Genomic DNA, 21,865 nt, shown 5'->3' on the forward strand with positions numbered 1-21,865 from the left:
CTGGGAATTAGTTTGGAGAGTATTAAAGAAATGACAAATTATTTTGCTTTGTTACATCAAAAAGAAAAGAAAAGAAGTAAACCAAGAGGATAAAGAGCTGCTTATTTATTTACTTAAGGCTCCCAGAGTGGCAATTTGCTAAAAATGGAAACAAAATGTATCTTCAAAATAGAAAAGGTTGCCAAGCTAGTAAACGTTTTATTGAAAAGTGCTCATTGTACGTGCAAATGCACAGCTTAATGTGAGTTCTGTAACAGATAATCAGAAACATTTACTATGTTTCTCTTGAATAAAGCACACATGATTTTTTTAAGAACCCAACTCAGAAATAAATATATATTTTTCCTGTGCAAACATTATTAATGGTTTGTTAGTTATTTAATGAAAGGGCAGATAAAGAGCCAACCAAAATTTCTGCTAAGTAGAAGTTTAGCAAAAGAACTGCAGACTACAATTTCCCTATGTATTTTAATCAGGCAAATAATCATAACATAAAGGATGATGCTGCTTTATATCATAGTCTGATGAGTTTATGTATGAAATATTATACTGTACTAGGGTTATAGAAGAGTAAAGCAATATATTTTCAATATTTTAATCAATCAAAAGGTAAATTTCAGCTCAAGTTGTATGATGAGATCATTTCATATTTTAAACACTGCTCAGTTATACAATCACAGCAATAGAAATAATAATAAAGGAAGCACAAATTATTTGTTTTGAAAAAATGAATTATCATAAATCCCTGTAAGGTATTTCCTTACAAACATCACACATCAGTTACCCAGCAACAGAGCATACATTTTCTTTCTTTTTATGCATACAACTTGCCTAAAACCCTTCTGGAAATCTTATAATAAAACATGGAATTTGCTTGTCTACATCGTTGCAGACTTGCTCAGCGCTGTTAAAATAGGTAATATCTACAGCAATCTTCTCATCTTTGACTTGACACCATGACATTTCTTATTCCTGCTCACAGATCATGTCACTAAACTGTCAAACAGAATGAGTCTTCTTTAAATATCACTTAATACAAGATCTTTATGCACCCAAAGACAGCAATGAAAACCTGACGCACCAGGACAACTTGTCACCTAATTCACTCAAGTGATTTGGATGCTGCCATCACCTGTCAAACAACATGACAAATGTTTATCTTATTAAAATTCTATCACAGGATAGCAAATCAAGAGTCTGTACACTTATAAATTAGCCCACAGTTTTCTGCTCCGCAATGGTACTTCAATACCAAACTGACAGCTTGTACTATCACCAACTGGAAAAAGCATTGTTATGGTATCAGAATTGTAGTTACTTTTCTACATGCAATCTGGGACAGATGGCATAGATAGTTTTATGGCGTAGCTTACTTCTGTTGTGTCTTGAAGCAGTAGAATGTCCCAAATACTTATATTGTCTCAGGAGAACACTTTTTAATCTGGTTCCCTGAACCATTTTTCCCTGTAAAACCACACAGAACATTTTTACTGTTTGCACTAATCAGAAACTAAGACATAAGACAGTTGTTGAGGGTCTTTTTTCTAATTCAGTGTATTGTGGGGTGTCCCCCAATAAAGCCATATGTGTGGCATATTGCTTGAAAACGGTGTGGAAAATTTTTTTACTACTTCAGTTGGTAAACATTGGTCACATCTGTACTATAAATTTAAAACACTCCTATATTACTTTAATTGACACCACTTCCCCCGAAAAATCCTGGGAACTGTAATCTGTTAAGGATGCTGACCTCATTGAGCTAAAATTTCCAGCATCCTTAACAAAGTACCGTTCCCAGGATTCTCCCAATCTGTTAAAGTGACACAAGAATGCTTTAAATAAATGCTGCAGGTGTGACGGTTGCCCAAGGCAAAGAAAAGGTAAAAAAACCCACCCAGCTTGTAAAAACCAGTTCCTTTTCTTGGGATTTTTCCCCCCAGGTGTTTTTGTTTCCCCCTGAGGTGCTTTAGTTTACAGAAATAAAACTGTAAATGTTACGTGGCTAAAAACTACCACATACGTAGGTGACAATAAATTAGAAGAATTGCACCATAGGTCTACTTCTGTGTAAATTCTGCAATTGAAAGTGCACCTAGTTCAACTCTGTTTTTTCATATGAAGTTAAATATTAATGGTTTCATTTATTTGTTTAAAACATTCACAGGCTGCCTTTTAATAATCACAAGAATAGAAAAACATATTATAACAAAAGTCCTCCATCCATTAATAAAGCCAGCAGTAATGAAGGCACACATTCAGCCCAGAAGTAAAATACAATTTGTAACTATAACTGCAAAATATCAGCAGCAAGAAAAAACATTAGAATAGGAAGGACAGAACAGCTTTCAAGTGTGAGAAATCGTGTTAGATCTTATGGAGCACAAGAGCTCTCACCTGAAATCAATGGGAATCTCACCCCTAAGTCAGCACCGCTTCTCTGCCACCGACAGAGGTGGCAGAGCGGCTGGTGCAAGTGGCAGGTATGGTGACACTGGGGGCAGCCGCAGGGCAGTGTGGCACTTCTCGTTTCGCCTCAAGGAGCAAAACAGGATGTGCCGTCCCTCATAGTGAAGGATGTTATTACTCTGCTAAGGTCCAAAAACCATCTTTGGCCAAGGGAGAAGACGACTGATCAATGAATACGCTACACTGTAAAGTATGGACACCAGACCTGAAATCCAAGCCAGCCAACCAACCAGGCTTTACTTGGGCTTGAGTTTGCAGAGACCTTGGCTTGGTATAGATCTTTTAAAAAAGAGCTTCAGCACCACTGAAACATCTTCTAACGTTTTGCTGAACAACTACTGGGACTTTTGGGCACTTGGTAGCAACAAACGCTGGCACATACTATATTCAATGCATTTTCGGGTAAGAAGCAAATTGCTTCTCAGAAAAGACTGTGTGTGGTGTGTATGTACACGCCCTTCAATAGCTTTCCAAATATGAGCATGACCAAAACCATGAAGCACCAACAACTAGTGTGGGGGCACGAGCAGATTAGACTTGAGTACATGTAAATACATTTGGTGAAACTGGGTTCCTCGCATGACGGCCCAGCGCCAGACCCAGGGGCAAGAAAGGAGGAAAGGCGGCAGCAGCAACCGCTGTGCCTCTGCTGGGCTCCAGCGCATGAACAAGCTGCAGAGGCAGCTTCCTTGCATGGTGGCAACACTTGCCCTGCCCCAGCACCCGCAGCCTACACTATGCTGCTGCAGTGTGGATTTGTCCCCTCTTTGTACTCTATTGAGTAAGTGAGGATTGTTTCTACTTCAGTAAAGGAGGTCTAGGGACCAGCACAGTTTTCCTACATTGCAGAGGGTGAGAGGCATTCTATAGCTATGGCTAAGCACTCTACACACCCTTTCTTTTTTTCTTGGGGTGTTATGCTACTGATTTATTATTTGCTTGACTAAATAAAAAACAAACCTTGTAATGCAGCTCTGCTTTGAGATCTGGAATTGTCTGAAACAGTAGAAATACAAAAGGACAGAATGCTGTCGATCACTGTCAAACTCATCTCTGTAGCCAGAAGTGATGGGCAGTTAGCGCAATAAAAATCAGAGATCAAACTAATAGGAAAGGAAGGGCAAAAAGGAAGCCGAGAATGCTCCAAGAGAATGCTCCCTTAAGATAAATGGCATCCAGCCTATATAAGCAGTACACTGCATCTGCCCCTGCCTCAAAGCTCAGAAGACTGCGCGGAGCGTATGCTAATATCCCAGGGAGAGACAGTCATTGCCAAGTTCTATCTGCAGCAAACTCTGCCAGTGACGTTCCTTAGAGGGTCTTCCATCCACAGACTCACCCAGGACTCCTGCCTTGGTTCATCTGAAAGCTTTATTTAAATGAATGTAGAACACACAGTTCTTTTAAAGACACAAGGGTATTATTTAATAAAACAGCGAGCACTGCTGCTACCTACAATGTGTTGCAAAATAACTGAAGGGCTTTAAACTCTCACTGTCACATGCAACAGATGGTTGTATAGCCAACCTTTTAACCATCCTGCAAGCAAGCTAACATTCAACCCCAGTTTACAGCAAAGGTGCCAAACACAAAGCAGATAAGGTATCCAAACACAATAGGAGGAAATTCTTTATCAAAAGAAATGTTTAATGTGTCTTGGCAAACACTGCTTGGGGAATCTTTTCTATTACACCCCTTAGCAAACTTAGGTGAGCTGTTGTAGAATAATGATCCCAAGCCATTCTTATCAAGTAGTATTAAGCCCTTTCTTCAATAAAGAGCTTCCTAGAAAATGTCTAGTCAACCCGATGTGATGAGGGATTGACAGTGAAGTGGGATTGAGGATTGGAGTAATCATTCTGTGATACTATGGCAGTGGACAAAGCTGTATTCTAACTTTTGAATTATTATTTTTTAGGAAATGTGCTGAGAACCATATCTACTGTAAAGCCATCTTTTTTTTAATCTTGGATTTTTCTATGATTGCTATGGATCCTATTTGTGTGCCATCAAACCTAAAGCTCAGAGCAGTAGACCCTGCACAAGTCATTGATACAACCTGGGATGCCTTACCGTGCAGTCCTGGTTAGGCACTGTGACCCGTAATTGAAAGCACAGGTAACACTCCAGAAAAGTACAAGTACCCCAGGAAAGTCAGCTGTGTTGAAGTACATAGTGGATGCTTTTCAGACAAGATGGATGAGCAAAATCTAGCCGAGGCTGAACCACCTAGAGATCTCGGCTGTGGGAACCAGGGGCACCGAAGCAGTGGCGGATCCAGTAAATAAATTGATGGAGAAATAATCCAACAAAGATTATCAGGGAACTGAAGCATCTTCCCTATGTGAGAAGGGTGCAGAGTTTATAGGGGAGGGCACTGTGGAGGATTATAAAACGTTTCAACTTTCAAATGACATGGAGAAACGTAAATAGAGGTTTTTCTCCCACTCTAGTCAAAATAAAACTTGGGTTCATGACATCTAGTGAAACTGGAGATTCGGGACAGATGAAAGGAAGTACTTCAGTACTGCAGAAATTTATTTACAGACTCTCCTTCCTTGGAGGTTTTTAAGCAGAGGTTGGGTGGCCATCTGTCATGGATGCTTTGGTTGAGTTTCCTGCACTGCAAGAGGTTGGACCAGATGATCCTTGGGGTCCCTTCCAACTCTACAATTTTATGATTCTATAAGATATGATGAAGGCTACTAACTTAGGTGGCTTTAAAGGGGGATTTGACAAATTCATGATGGCTATCCATGGCTATGAGTTGTAATGGCTATATGCTACTTTCAGGATCAGAAATGAGCAAAACTACACTGAATGCCAGCTACTGGGGAACAACAGCAGGGGATGGGTACAGCTTTCATGCGCTGTATCTGTTTGGCTACTGTGGGAAAGGGGACTAGATTAGCTTTTTGTTTGATTTTCCAGGGCTCTTCTTCTCATTTTATGCTCTTGTGAGATACAAAAAATCATAAATTCTGGTACAGAGGCTCTTAAGTGGGACCACCTGAGCAGAGCTCCAATTTTAAAGATTTCCAGAAGTCTGCTGTTTTCCTCCTTTTGCAAAGGTAGATTAGCGGACAAGGACTTATGCTAATATTGCGGGAGCCAGCAATGCTGACACATTATTTGGCAGTGTTTTCTATTATTCAGAGTGTAGAATGTTGCGGAAATAATAAATTAACTGCCAAGTCAAATGTAAATTTGCTACATGATTGCCAATCAATATGTAGGAACAGAAAGTCCATTTAAAAATGGATTGCAATTGGCCTTGCTTGGGTAAGGAGATTAATCATCAGAGGATGTCTGAGGGCATATGCTATAAATTTAAAAGAAGACTGATGCATTAACGGGGGTGGGGGTGGGAGGGAGCAGTGACATAAATGATGAATTCTGGTTATTATGGGAAAGACTAGTATTTCATTCAAAAGAAAACAGATTTATGAGGGATTAATGTGGGAGAGGTGGGTAGGAATCAAATATTTTTGTCTTGATTAAGCAACCTTGATGAATGCATGGCATGGTTTCATCATATTACACAGGCAGAAAACTCCTATCCCTGTTGGGCCGGATAAGATAAATCCCCTTGGCCAGCAAAAAACAGTAAGCTGGTGCAGTGAATTCAAACACACATTGCAGTACCACTGCACTGGTCATAAACCATCATTTGCAAAAAACAAAACAAAACAACCCACTAGATTGGCAGCACTATGAAGAGGAGAAGAATGTTTGGAGTTTGGGCAGGGCAGGGAGGAGCTGGCATCCTATGTTCACTCAGGGGTCCGACGTTCCTGCCCCTCTGATGCCAGTGTAACATCAGGCCATTGAGAGGCAGTGTGGGTAACAACACACCCACTGACTCCCTGAACCTTCACCTCCATGCACTGGTTTGAGCATAAGATTCCAAAAAGCAGCACAGCACCTAGACTAGACTATATAAATTGCTGCAGCAAAAGAACATACCGTAGTTTACTTATCTAGATGTGTGACATGGGACTGTATTGCAGTGCTACCATGTCTATAGATGCCAAGCATACAAAAGCACAAGCAGGAACTTTGCTGATGGGAAAACGTGTGTTAAATTTATAAGCTACACCTTCAGCATCCGAGTGCGCCAGGGCAGATAAGATTTAAAGCAAAAATGCAACAACTGAATAATGTTTTACTATCAATCTAAAACAGCAGATTTTTTAAAAAGATAAATAAAATGTAAAAGGTGGTGGCTTAAAAAGTATGGAGTGGATGGAAGGCCTGTCAAGAAAGGCACCAGGTGAGCCTCCCTGGTGAGGACATTCCAAAAGGTGGGGTGCCACCAACAAAAAGGCTCACCATTCGCTCTACCTCAAAAAGCAGGAGCAACTAGAATAAAATCTCAGGTGAAGATCTCAGTGATTTAGCAGACTAGCATGGGGAAAGACCATGCAACTCTTTGTGGAAAAGCACAACAATCCCAATAGCTAGGAGAACAAAATAAAACAAGGGCTGTTCTTAAGGAGCTCAGCCTTACTGTTGTTTTTTGTATCCCTCATAACATCTTGATTTCAGTTATCCTCATTTTACCTGGGAAAAGGACAGCCAAGGCAAGAGTGCTCTAGTTTGCATTTGCTGACCTTGATTTATATTGGGACACTCTTGTTAGGCATGCATACTGTGGTGCATGATTACTCTTGACATGCAAATACCTTCTTCACTTTTTGATTTTAAACCCAGTCAAACTGTCCAACAGCACAGCCTAAGTTCAATTCTCTGACAGCCAGTTGCAACTATTGCAGGTCAAGCCATTTGTGGTCATTAGCGTATCTTAAAAGACAGGAACCCTCTGCTGGAGATATGCTCAGTAACTCAGCCTTCTTATTCACTCTACAAGTTTGCATCCAGAATCCCCTCTAGGTATGATCTGCCTTATAACAAGGTATGTGGACTGTTTGAGGACTCCACCAACAGCCCTCTTCCCTTGCTGCTACTGAGGCCGCAAGGGCAAGATGCCCACAAATAGGTAAACAAGGGAAAGGGCAGACTATTCTGAAACTATGATTGTCACATCTTCTCCATCCCACCCAACAGAACCCCCCTAATGTGTTCACTCCAACACCCATAGCAACAGACTCCCCTTCTCCCTGGAATACAAGTGAACTGTTTCAGGAACTTGCTTTTACTCAACAGATTGTAGCAGTGCATCCTATAAGAAGGGAGGCTGTGCTACAGCGTACTATGCTGTTAACATTCAGGAGGGCCCAAACTCCCAAATAAAATGCATGCTTCCACCATGGACTTGCAAAGGCTATGTAGACCCACTGCCAGTCCCTTTTGAGGAAGTCAACATCAAACACCCTACTCTTGTCTATTGATAGTGCTGCCAAACACTTGTGACTCATCCTTCCAAGCGGATCAGAGCCAACGGACATGACAAGAGAACAAAGCTTAGACAGTACTGCAGTGCTATTCGTAACTTTGGATGAGTATTGCCTTCATGTTAGCATTGTCTCCCCAAACTGGCAAGCCTCTCAGATGTAGACAAATGAGGGACTATCAGGTCCACGCACCTAATATGAGAGCAAAGAATTGGACATGTGAACAGGCAAAACATTCAAAAAGAGCATCCTTTCTCTCAATCACTTCTTTGACAAGCACCTAATTGTGTGCAGTATTTGCTGCAGCTGCTGCCCATTATTCACCACTATTTCTATGTTTCTCTTGTCTCTCCACAGCTAACCAGGCATCTCTCAGGAAGAGAAGAGGCTACCTGCCATCTTCACTGCCACTGCCCCTGTGCCACGCACACCACAAGGGTAGTCGACAGCAGCGGCCAGACATTTATCTGGCTAAGGCAGACCATCTCTGATTAGCTCTCCCACTGCTGTGTCTCAGATGTGTCACCCCAGCACTTTTTCTTGGGAGCCCCTAGCCAGGATCAAACTTGCAGGCTAAGGCTGCGCTATTCATTGGAACATAAGAAGAGTCCTGCTGGATGAGGCCAAAGTCACACATAGTCCAGCATCCTGTTCTCACTGTGGCTAACTGGATGCCTATGCAAAGCCCACAAGCAGGACTGAGTGCAACAGTGCTATCCCAACTTACAGTTTTACTCTAGTACATCTCCACAAAGAGACCGCTCAGTACTGGCCTCTTTAGCTGGAAGTCCAGATCTTTACTACCCATAGGACTGGATGAAGGAAAAATTATGTGCTCCAAGCTAGTCCCTGGGAGACTAACGGTCACAGCATTTGTCCCTCTTCTGCCTGCAACTGCACCTATGTAATTAGGGTGTGGCTGTGTGCTGTGGACAAGCTAAGTTCTAGCTTCCTCCCTGCCCCCCCCCAATCCAAAATGATTGTTACCAACAGCAACACCATCCTCAGCTCAAAGCTAGGGATTGCCTTGCAGAGGCCACGTTTATATTGCACTGCTCTTTCCATCTCCTTTATCACCTAAATAAAGTGTTGTCTCCTGTCATCTTGCAGTTGTAGTGTGCATTCTACAATGTCCTTGAGTTTTCCTTTCCAAAAGCTGCTTCTTTTCACACAGAAACATGCATATATGTTGTATAGTACAGTGTTCTAAAACACAGGTTCCCAAACTGTGGTCTATGGACCACCAGGGGTCTGCTACCTTCATTCAGGTGGCCCATGGCATGTCTACATTAAATATTTACAAAGATTTGTTGTTGTTTTTTTGTATTTTTATTGCTCATTTTATTTCCTACGCTGCATTTTATTGTACAGTATTACAATTGGGATTCTATGGAATGCAATGCAAGAAATAAAAGCAGCAATAACAATACAATTAAAAACCCCACAGCACCTGGTCCAGGACATTACAACTCCTACAACAGGCAAAACAATATTTAAGTGATCCACCAAGACTGCCAGCAATTTGCAAGTAGTTTGCAGGGGGTAGGGAGGAGTCTAGGAACTGATGTTCTAAACATTGTGTGAACTCCTTGATATTGCAGTAGGATTCAAGCTCTATTTTTCACCTTTCACGTCTCCTACGCACTGGACTATAGATGCTTTCTTGTCTCTTTTAAAGAGAGTAAAGGTAAAGGGACCCCTGACCATTAGGTCCAGTTGTGGCTGACTCTGGGGTTGCGACGCTCATCTCACTTTATTGGCCAAGAGAGCCAGAGTACAGCTTCTGGGTCATGTGGCCAGCATGACTAAGCCACTTCTGGTGAACCAGAGCAGCACACGGAAATGCCTTTTACCTTCCCGCCGGAGAGGTACCTATTTATCTACTTGCACTTTGATGTGCTTTCGAACTGCTAGGTTGGCAGGAGCAGGGACCAACAATGGGAGCTCACCCCGTCATGCGGATTCGAACCGCCAACCTTCTGATCAGCAAGTCCTAGCCCTGATCAGCAAGTCCTAGGCCTGATCAGCAAGTCCTAGGTTTAACCCACAGCGCCACCCGCATCCCTCCCAAAGAGAGTACTTGGGCATTATTATACAGCACATTTGCCATCACCCTATATGGACTGATGCCTCCCATACACAGGTCGTGTGGTAGTTGGTATTTTAGCTTTCTTCTTCTAGTGAAATTTTTGTGCTTTCTGTTTTGCAGCTAGAGGAGCACATAACAGGATTGTGACTATGTTAGGCTGCCACAAGCAGCAGCAAAGCAGCCACTTGGAATAGCATGGTCCTGCATAATAAGTGGCACAGTCATTTGTAATGATGGGCAGATGTTACTAGATACTTATTAAATAATTAACTTCCTAAATTTCAAGCAATGGATCTAAACCCCCTGTTGGACACACAAAACAAATTGTGAACCTCTCTGCCTTCGACATGAAGTCTTCCAGTCCTCATAACCAGAGCCACCTGGAAGAGCACAAATTTGCAAACAAAAACTCCTATCTATACCACCATCATTTCCAAGGGAGTGCCCCAGAAGATAACTCCCAGGTACAAAAATTTTAATATGGCACAATTTAAAAAACCATCTAATCAGTGGGGACTGTCATTCAACATATCACCAACTTTTACAAAAGAGTTTCAACACATATTCCTACCACCATTTCCAATTCTGCAGGCTATGTTTGTGCCCTTGCTATCTTGATTATTAAAAATGTACATTATGGAATCCAATCTGAACCATCTACCTGAGGAGTGGCTCTTGCTTATAAAAGCTCATGGCTTTTGCAAGGTATCTGTTGGTTTTCAATACTTGCACTTTCAATGTACCATGTATAATCCTTGTTCAGCAATGCAACAAACTTCCAAAGTAAGTCCATATTATTTCGACTGCATAAATGAAGGACAGAGAGACACTGACATATTCAACAACAGTCAGTAACTCCTTAGCTCAGCAGAGATTCAAACTCAGGTCAAACAGGTTTGACTCCAGCATCTCATTTAGTAGGCCACACTGGCCTAGTTTGAACATGATGGTAAAGCTAACTATAGCTTACTGGGACTGTGCAAAAAAGATGGCTCCCTAGAGGCGCTTGCACCTCCTAAGCAAAGTTTTGGCGCCCTGTGCAAGGCCAAAATTTGACTCCCATCACCCCAGCCCTTGCAGTGGCTTCCCAAAGCTGGATAAAGGAGGCACTGGGCTTTGGGAAGGAGGTGGGAGGGTTCTGACAGGGTCCTAGAGCCCTCCTGTCTCCTTCCCAAATCTGGGCAAGCACTAACTAGGCTTTGGGAGGAAGTTGGGAGGACTCTAGGACCCTGTCAGAGCCCTCACACCTCCTTCCCAAATGAAGCTCTTACTAGGCTTTGGGGAGGAGGCAGGAAGGCACCCCCTGGGGCTCATGATGTCAACCATGTAAGTAGCTGTGCTCACCCTGCTCTTCAAAAGAGGAGCACAGGCGGTTGGATCAACATTTTAGCCAAGCCTAGACATTTATCATTTGACGCTGCCATGCTTTACCTAGTTGTAACCTGTAGACCCATGCTGGGAGGCTTTACTGAATTAATAAAACTTTCAGAATCTCCAGCCATGGTTTTGGTTTGGGTTCTGAGCCTGAGGGGGAGAGTCAGGACAAGAGATTTTATTCCTGGTCTACCATGAGCAACTGAGGCTAGAGGGGATTTTAGATAGATAGATAGATAGATAGATAGATAGATAGATAGATAGATAGATAGATAGATGATAGATAGATAGATAGATGATAGATAGATGATAGATAGATATAGATAGATGATAGGCAGACAGATAATGATATACACCTCAAGTTCATATTACTTAAATCTAGCAACCATTTCACTAGATCAAAGTGAGCTGTGTGTTCTATAAAGTTGAGAAAACCTACATGAAGCCTGATAAAGCAAGCAGAAAAGTTTCCTAAATAAATTCTGTAAATAGTAATCTTACCTAACAATATTTTAATTCATTAGATGTGGCATTAAAAGCCTCAGATCTTTTTGACAAATGCAAGATTATTCCACATGGGAAAACATCGTCTTCTCTACTTGTTTGCACTTGGGAGGGTGTTGATAATTTATTTTTATTAGCAAGAAACTCAACAGTCTAGTCATAAATCTGTCACTTTAACACTGATTGTAAGTTGTTTACTTCCCTCTGCAAAATACTATTATACATATGACACCATTATGTGCAGAAAGCCATTTTACAATCTGTTTACAGATTGACATTCCATGCTGAGAAGCTGCTGCAGCTGTTCTTGGACATTTGTTGAGAGGGTGATGGACGGCAATATATCCACAGCATTTTTTCTGTCAAGGAAAGTTTTATTCCTGCTTTTCACCATGAATTCCTTGTAAACAAGCTGTACCACTTTTGCGAACTGATAATAATAGACATAAACCACCACAGTGCAAAACATATGCTTAATTTTAAAGAAAAGCCAACTTGGTCCAGCCACAAACAAACACCAGTACAAAATAAAGGATTTAAAAGGCTATGGCCCTACATAGCCCACACATTAAGTGAGAACCACTTTATCATGATTTCTATGCTCAATTGTGAATGCCTCTTAAGCATACTATATGTGAGGGAATAGGCATAAAAGTAGAATCTCAGTCCCCCCTGAGGTTCACCAAAGCTTGAGTTTGAGCATTTTCCTGTGAAAAAGGAAGATCTAATATGGGGGAAAGGGTTCATTTCAGATATATTGTTAATATTTTGCTTGTTATTCCCTCTAAGCTACTGAAGCTGATAAATCCATGTACAAAAGAAATTCAGTTTTACTTTATATATTTCCCCCCCCCCCATTAAGTTTGTCAAGTTGGAAGTTTTCCTGTGAGTACAGGGAAATTATCTTGAAAAATAAAGTGCTTAATCTACAGATAGAGGAACGAATGGACACTGAACTATTTGAACAAGCATGAGTAATAAAGATAAAAAAGTCTTCCTGCTAAGGCCTCTCTCTTAAGCCCATTTGTACTTTTCTCCGAGGAAAATTATAAATACTTTGATTACCTTTTTAAAGCTCTTTCCTCCCCTTAAACCGAAACTTAAATCTTTATAGTTTAATTAAAATAAAGAAATTCCTGCAGACTCGGAAAATAATTATTAGGAGCATTGCTGAACACAGAATGTGTACAGCAATTCTTGGAAGGCACTCTCGATGTTACATCACTGCCATCTACAGTTCAGAGCTGTTTTATCCATGAGCCACTGCAATGATGACAGGGTTTGTAATTTATAGATATTCCTTTAGTTTTAAGAAACTGGTAATTTGAGGGATTGCCCTAAGGTCGCATGATCCAAACACTTCCAAAGGAATATAAATTGCTGCACATGCTTTGTCGCAGAAGCTCCAAAGAATAAAGTAGTTTCAAGCCGTTCCTCATGCCTCTCATTTGCCTGTGGACCCAGAAGTGCAGAGTGAGGAATCAGCTGAATTATACTGGAAGTAGTTTTCTGGATGTACAGTTAGATAGAGAAGATAGTGAGAATCTGTGGAGCCAGTGAAAGCAATTCTGAATTCTGATAAACATGGGTATGTTGAATAACCATAAGAAGAGAAACCTGGTAAGATCAAATTATCCATTTATTTTATTTTATTTTTACGTGATGTGGGAGAGGCCATTTATAATAACCGGGGATGCTGAAGGTGAGAAAACTAAAATGTGGCATTTGTTCTTTATTGTACCCAGGAATGTGACATCCATCCTAGGCCTAGCAGCCTGTGAAATATTGCTGTGTATGAGTACTGGCCACTTACCAAGGAATACCAGGATTTGTTTGTAGGGCTAGTCTGACAGACAGATAATACTAGCTTTATGCTCCATGAATCTCTTGGAATCTCTCTCCTGTTTTCTGGCTTAAATGCTGAAAGGTCACAGGCTGTCTCATCAAAGTAATGTTTTGTTTCAGGAGAAAGATTCAAAAAGTAAAGAGAACTCTCTGCCAGCTTCTCTGGGATCAGTCATGTTAACTGAACTTCATGCCTCGCGGTGCCCATCTCTGCCACTTTGTATTCAGGGATCTGAACCTGACGCCATTTTGATCAGCTGATGACAATGGAAGCCATCAGAATGCCACTCACTTGGTTAATGGAAGCCATCAAAATGGCTCTCACCTATCTCTTTAGGTCCTGCTTAGGTCCTCTGAACTACTCTGATGGGAAGCCATGATAGTTAATTTGCCCATAACTGATTATTTACTACAGTTTAATGACAACAGTCATACCAAGATGATGAAGAGAATCCAGAAGCAGAAACAAAATAGAAATAAAAATCATTTGACAAGGCAGTCTGTGATGTTCCAGAATTTAAATCAAGGGACAGGGTATGCATGAGGAATTTTTCTTATACAATGGTACCTTGGTTCCTGAACGGCTTAGCTATTGAACAAATTGGCTCCCGAACGCCGCAAACCCAGAAGTGATGTTCCGGATTGTGAACATTTTTAGGAAGCCGAAAGTCCGACATGTATTCCATGGCTTCCGATTGGCGGCAGGAAGCTCCTGCCGCCAATCGGAAGCTGCGCATTGGTTTTGGAATGGTTTTGGGAGTCAAACAGACTCCCGGAACAGATTAAGTTCGAGAACCAAAGTACCACTGTACTTGAGACCAGAATGGGACAGTTGTAGAATAGCCATATCCAGAGTCTTATGGAATACAGACAGCCAGGCAGTGCTGGATTAAACCCTGTGGAGGCCCCTAGCCAGTTGAAATCTTGCTCTCTCTCCCCCCACCCCCACCCCCCGTCCTTGTGCATACACTCTATTGGAATAACATTGAACTAAGAAAACTTGATTGTAATTTTCTTTCAAGATCAAATCAGTATTATTTTGATCTGTTGACCCCTAAAAGGCATGAGGCCCAGAGGCCGGTACCTCCTCTGCCAATCTGGTAATCTGGCACCGCAGCCAGGGGCAATTTATTGTCCCATAACCATTGTAACATATAAGCCATTCCAGGATATTCCTCAGATGTATCCGAAAGTACTGATTCCAGCTTCTATCAGATGATGCTATCAAGAAGAATTTGACAGCAGGGCCCATAGAGACCCATGATGAACACTGAAGCATTCTACTAGGAAGATAAAAATTCTAGAACTTGTAAATAAATATGAATTAGCAAAGTGTAATTAACTGGTAAAGATAACTTATTTTCTGTGGATAATGCATTTTAATCAGTAATTTCAATCCATATGTTTCAAAATTGTCATTTATTTACTTATTGTTATTGTCTAATAATTAAGGGGAAGATGTGATAATAGAGCCTATAAATGAGAGAAGTCTTTTAGTATTAAGAAGTTGGTAATTTGGTGACTTGTCCTAAGGTCACATGATCCAGGCTGTTCCAAAGGCCTAGAAGTTGCTGCACAAGTTTGTCGCAGATTTATGTTAGAGACTCTGATAAAGTTGTTTTCAAGCCATTCCTTATTCCTCTAGCTTGTCTGTGGACCCAGAATCATTACTGCCACTGTGAGCTTGCCTCGCTTTTCAAGCTTAAATGTCACACATGCCAGTCACTGCTAATTTCAATGGAAAACAAAGTTTTCTCTGGAGGTTTCAGGGTCAAGGGCTAAACAATGTGTTTACAAGGTATTTTGGAAGACTGTGTTTCATGAAATATAGCTTTATCGAGATCAGGAATGGCTTGTAGACTCGGAAGGTGCTGCATAGACGCAGGAACCCTTCTCTGTGCAAATGATACCCTCTGTAGTTAATGAAATGTCTGTACTGGAGATAACAATGGTTAGAGTCAACTATGATTAGGACTAAAACATTATCTGAAACGGGTTTGCAAATCAGTTTTGGGCAAACCTGATAAGTTGTAACCATAGCTGGCCTCCAACAAAGATCTACTATGTCCCCAATGTGAGGATTTGGGGCGCAGTCCTTCAATGGCTGCGCTCGTTCCTCTCTGGTCAGGGATAGAGGGTGGCACAGGGGGTGTGTGTCGTCATGCTACTCCTTGGAGTGTGGATACCTCAGGGCGCAATTCTCTCCCTGATGCTTTTTAACATCTATATGTGCCCCCTCCCCCAGCTCGTCCGGAATTTTGGTTTGGGCTGTCATCAGTATGCTGATGACACCCAGCTTTATCTGTTGATGGACAGCCACCCTGACTCGGCCTCAGACACACTGCTCAGATGTTTGGAAGCTGTGGCTGGATGGCTACGTGAGAGCCGATTGAAGTTAAATCCTTCAAAGACAGAGGTCCTTTGGCTGGGTCGAGACAATATGGGGTTGGGGGGGCGAACTCCCATCCCTTGTGGGGGCGCAACTAGTGCCAGCGCCTTCTGGGTGTAATCTTTGATGCCTCCCTTTCTATGGAGGCGCAGGTTAAAGCTATAAAAAGGCGGCATTTTTTTCATCTCCACCAAGCTAAGCAGTTAGTCCCTTACCTCTCTCGCCCTGACCTCGCCACTGTGATCCTGCAACTACCATATTTTTCGCCCTGTAGGACGCACTTTTCCCCCTCCAAAAATGAAGGGGAAATGTGGGTGCGTCCTATCGGGTGAATACAGGCTTTCACTGAAGCCTGGAGAGCGAGAGGCTCTCGCTCTCCAGGCTTCAGGAAGCTCTGTGCAACCCTCCAGAGCCCGGCATGAAGCTGCACTGGCCTCCAGAGGGTCGCGCAGAGCTGCCTGCCCTCCCGGGCTCCGGGCAGCTCTGCGCGACCCTCCGGAGCCCGGCGCCAAGCCGCGCCAGCCTCCGGAAGGTTGCACAGAGCTGCCTGCCCTCCTGGGCTCTGTTCTGGGGGCTGGGGTTGATGGAAGCTCGGGCTTCCCCCGCCCCAGCCCTGTGCCTGGGGGGGGGAAATATTTTTTTTTCTTTATTTCCGCCCCCAAAAAAACTAGGTGCGTCCTATGGGGCGAAAAATACGGTATAAGGATCCAGAATCATCTAAAGTGTAAGTAATACAGTTTCTCTGAGGACCAGTTCTGATTAGAAGTTATCATGGTTGTAGTATTATGAATGGAGGGGCTAGTTAAGGAATGAGTTAATTCTCAGTAAGTGATAATTCTCCAAAAGGGTTATTTTTCCAGGCTGCAGCTGCAGAGTACTTGTGACTGTCTCATTGATTGATTATTTATGTTGCTGTGCAGACTGGCAAGAAGTGCTGGCCTATATCAGACGCTCCAATTACAGCTTTCTATGGTGGAGAAGTGTGGATAATTGTGGAGAAAGATTGTTGGAGACAGAACTGGAAAGACTTGTGAAGAACAAACAGAAGGCTAAAGTTGCAGGACTTTAGAAACTTTGGACTTGCTGAGAACTTCAAGCAAGGACTTTGAAAGCCCTCTCTGGGCTCAGAGAGAGAAGCCTTCTTGAAGCAACTGTGTATAGTGTATTTTGCGTTTACTAAATAAAACAATCTCTGCTACACTTTGTCTACTGTGGGAAGTTTAATCACTTTGCTGAACTTCTGATTGTACAGTCACCTAACAGGTTATTGGAACAAACATTCAATAGGTTTAGTGGATGTGGCCAGTGGTGTAGAGGAATAAAAACAGTGAAATGCAGCTTTGAAACTTCTTTCAGATGAGGAACAATGACATTATTTGTCACAGCAACAGGTTACCTGACAAATTCCCCTTGTTCTGGGAAATGAATGAGTTTGTGACATATCAGCAAAAGGAAATCAGAGACTGAGAAGAGACTTAGCTCATTTGGATGCCTATCCAAATTTCTAGGAAAACAAAATCCAACAAATTAATCAGAAGTAAGCAAGTAGTTGGGATGTGGGGTGGGGGTGGGGGTGTCAACATTTCTTCTAAGAGCAGTTTTTCAGAGCACTCAAGTGTTGTTGTTTTTTGGGGTAAATCCACATTGTACACTATGAAATGCATTTTCCTTATGTAGCTTTGCTTCTCCAAAGGATCACAGACAGAGCAAGAGCTTTTGGATGCTAATCATAGCACAAGGATGAGGTTCTAAATCCAGGGCAGGGAACCTCCAGCCCAGGGGCCAGATTCAATCCTCTAGGCCTTCAGACTGGCCCTTCAGACTCTCCCCAATTTACACCCTCTCCTCAGCCACAGGCCTTTGCAACTTCTTCGAGTCTTTTTGCCTAGCTGGAATGTGTTCATGAACTCTAATATATACTTCCTGCTTACCTAGATGGATGATAGAGAGGGGGGTCAGTATAGAAAACAGCCTGCTGCACAAAAATATGTACATCCATTGCTCTGCCTACTTTTGCCTCTGTCCCCACCCACAACTGGCATGTGACCTCTAGAGATTTGCCCAAAAGGGAATGCAGCCTCTGCTCACCATCCATTTTTTAAATTATCTGATAACTTTATGCCTTCACTTGAGAGATTATTTTTTTAAACAGTGTGTGATTCCTTGCTCGTCCAGCAGATTTACAGTGTTAAAAGACCAATGAAGCAACGCTGTCATTTGGGTCCCCTGAAATTTCTCATGGGATTAAACCAGAGTCCACATGGTCAGACTTTGCTCCCTTGATAACTGATGAACATTCTCCAACCCCACCCCGTCTCTTTCACTTGACGTAAGAATGAACACCTAATTCACACACATGCAAGGTGGTAAGGTCTGTACAGAGTGGTTTTCTCACCTCACTCGGAGAGGCCTTGATGTGAAGGTGCACTCCACATTTTCTCTGATAATGTAACACGAGTTCACAAGGAGACACGTTGGCTCTGCCTTTATCAGGTAACAAGGAGGTGGCTAATTCACTTTGTCACCTCAGAAACAAAGTCTATGAATCCTGCAGGGGTCATGTTTATTATCCCTGGGCATGATGGATGTCAGCTATGGTAAACTCCCGCCCCCCTCAAAAAAAAAGAGCCTATTCCAGAAAGACAATGACGCTGTATAAAGAAATTCATATGTGCTGAAACTAAAGAAATTCCTATCTAAAAGGTTATAGCAAGAGCATATTTGTTCAAACAAATAAACACCCTATGACCTGAAAAGAGCTTTCTCTCCCTCTATTCTTCCGCCTCCTCTCTCTCTCTCCGTCTCTTTCTACATTATATATAATTTTATTTTCAGAACTCAATGCCGTTGAAGAAAAGGCAAGCAGCATGATTAGATGAACAAATGCAGCGCAACCAGCAGGGAGCCATTTGTTATTGTATTAATCGATTCAGCTTCAGCGGAATGTTCTCTTTGGAATACCTTCAGAGAAACAAACAGGCCCTGCAAACGCAGGGATTTAACTACACAGCAATCCGCTGATTGTCTCTTAGATATTCATAAGTTACAGAGTTCCTTCCACCTTTAGATTTCATTTCAGTTGTAATAAGAAGGCATAAATAATTGAGAGACACGCCATAAATTATTCAGCTAAGTGCGCTGTTTCCAAGGAATCCTAGCATGAGTCGGGATTAATGGGATAATGCAAGTCAGGGGCAGAAGTGGTGGTGACACCCCACCATTACCACATGCAGGAACGGTGCTGGGTGCTTGGCGCTTCTCAGCATGCGACTTCCACCGAGGGGACATATTAACACCTCTTGCATATTTATGGCGTCCAAGTCCCAACTGCCCGCTGTGTACTTCTGCTGCTTGGTCGTGCATGCCTTTAGAACAGCCTCCTTTTTATGAAACGGATGGGGACTTTCGTTACCCCGAGAAGACTACAACGTCTTCCAGTGGCCACACTTCAATAAGACGTCGGTACTTAAGCATTAGAAGTTTTTTTAAAAAGAAAAGGAGATATATATTAATTGGGGAAGTGGCCTTTAAAAGGGAGTTGAAGGAAAGGAAACTCCCAGGAGTTACAGGCAATTGTGATGAGAGACATTTGTATGGAAAGCCAGTGTCTGGTTTAATAAGGTAACAATGGCCTGTCAGCACATTTAACCGAGAGGGTTTTTCTTTGCTTGCTCTACGCAAAGTGGTAATGTACCATAGGGAGAGGAGGGAGTCCCAGCAAGACATCTGAAAAGGCTATACTGGCATTTAATGTGAGTTAAAGGGTATTTAATCCTTTATTTTTCCAAACAAGTGGTCTACCCTGGAGGAACAGAATTGGCTATTTCTGATTGCAAATTTCCTTTTCCTCTCCTCGCAGTCCCCTCTATTTTTTCTTTCTTCCCAATACTGTTATGTTGACTTAAAGATAAAGGTAAAGGTTCTCCTGACTGTTGGGTCCAGTCACAAAAGACTCTGGGATTGCACGCTCAATCTCACTCTATAGGCTGAGGGAGCCGGCATTTGTCCGCAGACAGCTTCCAGGTCATGTGGCCAGCATGACTAAGCCGCTTCTGGCAAACCAGAGCAGCGCACGGAAATGCTGTTTACCTTCCTGCCAGAGCAGTACCTATTTATCTACTTGGACTTTGACTTGCTTTCGTGGGCAGGAGCTGGGACCGAACAACGGAAGCTCACCCCGTCGTGGGGATTTGAAAAGCTGACCTTCCAATCGGCAAGCCCTAGGCTCTGTGGTTTAGATCACAGCGCCACCCTTATGTTGACTTAGTTGAGTATGTTTGTGACATGCAATTACAATATGGGGCACACTGAAAAATAATTAGAAAGGGAGGATGCAAACTAAGGGATCATAACATATTACAAGCAGCACTATTTTTTGTCTTGTATTGGTGCTATATGCCTTGATCCTCTCTAATGAATAAGTTGTTTTCATTCCTACCCAGGAGCTATAAGACTTTAAGAATAAGTTACAAGGTTTTCTCTTGTAAACAGTACACAAACTTCCTGCATTATCTAATTTGTGTGGTGATGGTGACTGAGTGACTTCAAAATATTTTGTTCAGTTGCAATGAAACCCTACAAATAAGGGGGAGGTTAGCAAACCCCCCCCCCAAACTATGAATGTAGCAAAGACAAAACACATAGTTACACTGCAAACATACAACAGTTTTGCAACAGTTTAACGGTTATGTTTCCACCACAAAAAAATGTGGGAATTGTAGTTTGCAGAGGGAGCTGTTTGGTATCCCAATACCCCTCAAAGAATCACAGTTTGATAGGGAGATTGTGTTTTGTTCTAGGTGTAGCTATGTCCTGACTTCTTACTTACATCCCATCTCCTCCAAGAAGCTCAGGGTGGCATGTATTGATCTCCTCCACATTTTAGCTTCACAAGAGCTGCTCCCCTAGGTTCCTGTATTCATGGCTCTCCCTGTGTATGGTTTAATGTTTATGGCTGCACCCACCAAGCATTCTGCATGTGGCATAGAATTCAGGTCCTCAGCATCTCTGCTTTAAATGTTTTAAACAACAAAAATGTAAGTTGCTAGATCTTCTAGTTTGAAAACACAGCAGTCTGGGGAAACAAAAGGTTTGAGAGCAGGGCCTTAAGTAGGCAGGTTTTTAAAGCAGCATTGCTCTGCCAGTAGTTCTTAATTTATCCTGCCTGGCTAGGAAAAGCCAAATAAATTATGCAAAACAGCAAAATGCATACCTATTTAAATAATTTTCTGTAACACTCAAAAACAGTTCTAGACATCTTGTTAATTTTATCCGATTTCTTACCACAGAAGCAAAACCCACCAAATTCACAATTCTGCTTCAAAACATTGTTTTATATATCGTTCTTATAGGGAGATAATGTATTGGAGAGTCTAATGGTTTATAGATGTGTATGGCGTGAAGTTGTACAAATTCAGCATTCATAGAGAACAGAACTTTCTGTTGATCTAGGAACTGAGTGACATGTTAGCACAGGGACAACAACATGAGCCAAAATTAAAATGAAATGTAAGAAAAGCATGGGCCTGGAGCCATACACAGTGTTTGCAAAGTGCCAATGTGATTTGCTCCACAAATCTCAAAAATAAAGCGCCAGAGAGGCTAGAAATCAATATTTAACTAACAGGTTTTGAGTGTTAGGTCCCGCATGAACAGCCTATAATGGTTGGGCAATAAACTTCAGGTCTTCCTAATGAACTTCAGGCAGGGACTCCTGGCCAATGGCCCAGAATCATTAAATGGGAAGAAACAATCATGTGAATGTACTGCATGTACTGCATCCCACTGGGCTGCTCATTGCCCCCTTCCCACCCCATATTCATTGGCTGTTTCTGTGGAAGTCCA

The 21,865-nt window shown here is 42.1% G+C and overlaps 1 protein-coding gene across 3 annotated transcripts in view; it reads right to left on the minus strand.

Moving 5' to 3' along the window:
• The window catches only part of NEK11 (NIMA related kinase 11), an 87,569-nt gene that overhangs the window by 56,867 nt on the left and 8,837 nt on the right, over window positions 1-21,865 (minus strand). The gene's annotated exons all lie outside the window — the stretch shown is intronic.

The sequence above is a fragment of the Podarcis melisellensis genome (genome assembly GCF_964234715.1).
Source record: "Podarcis melisellensis genome assembly, chromosome: 12".
Lineage (NCBI taxonomy): Eukaryota > Metazoa > Chordata > Lepidosauria > Squamata > Lacertidae > Podarcis > Podarcis melisellensis.